The sequence below is a fragment of the Esox lucius genome, chromosome 23 (genome assembly GCF_011004845.1).
Source record: "Esox lucius isolate fEsoLuc1 chromosome 23, fEsoLuc1.pri, whole genome shotgun sequence".
Lineage (NCBI taxonomy): Eukaryota > Metazoa > Chordata > Actinopteri > Esociformes > Esocidae > Esox > Esox lucius.
This window is the reverse complement of record NC_047591.1, coordinates 3,290,487-3,293,435: the sequence shown is the minus strand read 5'-3', so window position 1 is coordinate 3,293,435 and position 2,949 is coordinate 3,290,487. Positions and strand designations below refer to the sequence as shown.

At 39.6% G+C, this 2,949-nt stretch overlaps 1 long non-coding RNA gene across 1 annotated transcript; it reads left to right on the top strand.

The window, feature by feature from the left end:
- Positions 1-2,122: 2,122 nt before the first annotated feature.
- Positions 2,123-2,475, top strand: LOC114830151. The gene is made up of 2 exons (XR_003777880.2): positions 2,123-2,214; positions 2,333-2,475. It is a non-coding gene; the product is annotated as an uncharacterized LOC114830151 (long non-coding RNA).
- The last annotated feature ends 474 nt before the right edge of the window (positions 2,476-2,949 follow it).

Below are 2,949 nucleotides of genomic sequence, written 5' to 3'. Positions count from 1 at the left end.
CTCTGCCTCCACATGTTTGGTTATGAGTTTTTTCTGTAGATGGGATGGGTACTGTGTACCTTGCTAATTGCCTATGGGGATTGCTATAAATAATATTACAAACTAGCAAGTTTATTTATATAGGCACAATTCATACATCGAAACAATTCAATGTGCTTTACAAAGAAAAAAAAAATATATATAAAAATACAATAACATAAAAATAAACAGTCAAATGAAAACATGAAAACAAATCAACATAATAATAAGAAAAAATACAATAAAAAAACATATAAAGATTAAAAATGGGATGAAAACATAGGAAGCTACAAGGCTAAACAGTGTGGCTAAGTTTAAGTGCTCAGTCATAGGCACGTGAAAAGAGAAGTGTTTTTAACCTGGATTTTAAAATTGATATGTTCGGGGCACGTCTAAGATCTTCTGATAGTTTATTCCAGTTGTGTAAAGCATAAGTGCTAAACGCAGCTTCTCCAAGTTTAGTTTGGACTCTGGCCTCTACTAGCTGACCTGTATTCATGGATCTAAGAGCCCTGCTCGGTTTATATTCTTCAAACATAACAGAAATGTATTTGGGTCCTAAACCATTCATAAACTAAAAGCACCACTTTGAAATCTATTCTGTAACTGACTGGAAGCCAATGCAAAAATGTAAGAACCGGAGTGATGTTCTCTTGGTCCTGGTTAACATTCTGGCAGCAGCATTCTGAATGAGCTGCAGCTGTTCTACAGAGCTTCTCTTGGTCTTTTTGGGACACCAAGCCTTTGATTCTGGCTATATTTTTTAGATGATAGAATGCTGTTTTGGTGACTGCTTAAATATGACTGTTAAATATGAGGTCTATCAGAAAACCAAGATTACGCATTTGATCCCTGGTTTTAAGGGCACGAGAATCCAGCTCTTTACTAATACTTGTTCTTTTATTTTTGTTGCCAAACACAGTTTTATCTTGGTTTAATTTTGGTTCATCCAGGTATTCATGTGCTCTATACAGTGACACAGAGTCTATTGAGCTGTTGTCATACAGTTCGAGAGCCATATATATTTGAGTATCATCGGCATAGCTGTGGTAGTTAATGTTGTTGTTCTGCAGTATTTGGCCCAGAGGTAGCATATAGAGATTGTACAGAAGCGGTCTGAGAACTGATCCCTGTGGAACTCTGCATGTCATAGCCACCCTTTCAGATTCTTGATTACCAATGGTGACAAAGTAACTCTGGTCATCTAGATAAGATCTGAACCAATCAAAGACTAGCCCGGAGAGTCCTACCCAATTTTCCAGCCTTTCTATAAGTATTCTAGGATCTACAGTGTCAAATGCTGCACTGAGATCTAATAGAACCAGAACTTTTATTTTATCAGAATCAGTATTAATCCGTATAATCATTTAAAACTTTAATCAGGGTTGTTTCAGTACAGTGGTGAGGTCAGAAACCTGACTGAAATTTGTCTAAGAGACTGTTTGAGGTCACAAAATTGCTAAGTTGATTAAAGTGAATTTTCTCAATGATCTTGGCTATAAAAAGAAGATTTGATACAGGTCTGTAGTTGTTCATCACAGATGCATCCAATGTTCTCTTTTTTTAATAGGGGCTTAATGGCAGCTGTTTTTAGAGACGTTGGGAAAATGCCTGATTGCAGAGAGCTATTAACTATTTGCTGTAGGTCCATTGTTATAGAGTTAAAAATTGTTTAAAATAGGTCTGATGGCAGTGTGTCGAGACAGCAAGTGGAAGCTTTAAGATGTCAAATTGTTTCTTCTAGGGATTTCTTATCAATTGCATTAATAACCAAGTTATGTCTTGGTGGTCGTGATGTAGGCACAGAGTCTAACTTATAGTTTTTTCACTAAAGAAACACGCAAATTCATTACATTTCACAGTGGACATGAGTTCTGATGCTATCTGCTTTATTGGGATTGTAAGCTTGTCGACCATGACAAATAGAGTGCGGGTATTGTTGAAATTCTTGTTGATCATTCCCGATAAATTGTTACGGGTTGCTTCCCCTCCGCCCTGAGTCAGGTGGTTCGGTCCCTGTTTTGTTTTTTCACCTGGAGTGCTGGGGGTGTGTTCAGTAGGGCAAGGGGCGTGGCAGAGTCTTCACTGCAGAGCCATTCTTCGCAGCTGCACCTCATCCACATGATTCACTCCAGCAATATTTAAACCCGGGCTGATCACCTCTTCGGCGCCAGTTCGTTATCTACTACCCATGTGGTACTTGGCTCTCAGTTCTATTACTTGCTATTATCGTCCGTGTATTCTCGTGTGCTCTATTTTGTCTTTGTTCCCTGAGTTTGTACTTACCCTGTGTTTTCTCCTGTTACCTGCTCAGACCTGCTGCTTCCTCTGCTGCGCCTACTAGCTCCTGGCCTCACCACCCAGCCTTCGCCGTCAGCTCTCCCCCAGCTTCGGACCTGCCTACACAGTTTTCTCGGAGTACCCTGGCTCTCCATTAAAACCTTTTTTTTTAACCTACCTTACGTGGTCTGTGTGATTTCTCTGCGTTCTGGGTCAGACGTACTCTAACATAAATGTTGCTGTCTGGCCCTGCGTAACTCTTTGTTGAAGCTACCAAGGCTTTGTTCATAGATGTCATAGTGAATTTGAAGTTTAGTTTTCCTCCATTTACGTTCTGCTTTCCTACATTCTCTTTTCAGGGCGATTACCATCATGGTGGTTCTCCATGGTGTTTTCTGTTTGCTCATAGTTTTCTTTACTTTTGCTGGTGTAACACGATCCATGACATTCAATATTTTGGCGTTAAAATTATCCAGGAGTACATCGACTGACTCAGCACTTATTGTTGGAGAGATAAAGCTAAGGCTTCCATAAACTGAGCATTGGTACTCTCATTAATGTACCTTTTCTGAACAGAAACAGAATTTACTGGAACATTCTAACATTGGTTAGAACTAGCTCCCTGATTGGTGAGTGTGGTGGGGGGGGGTG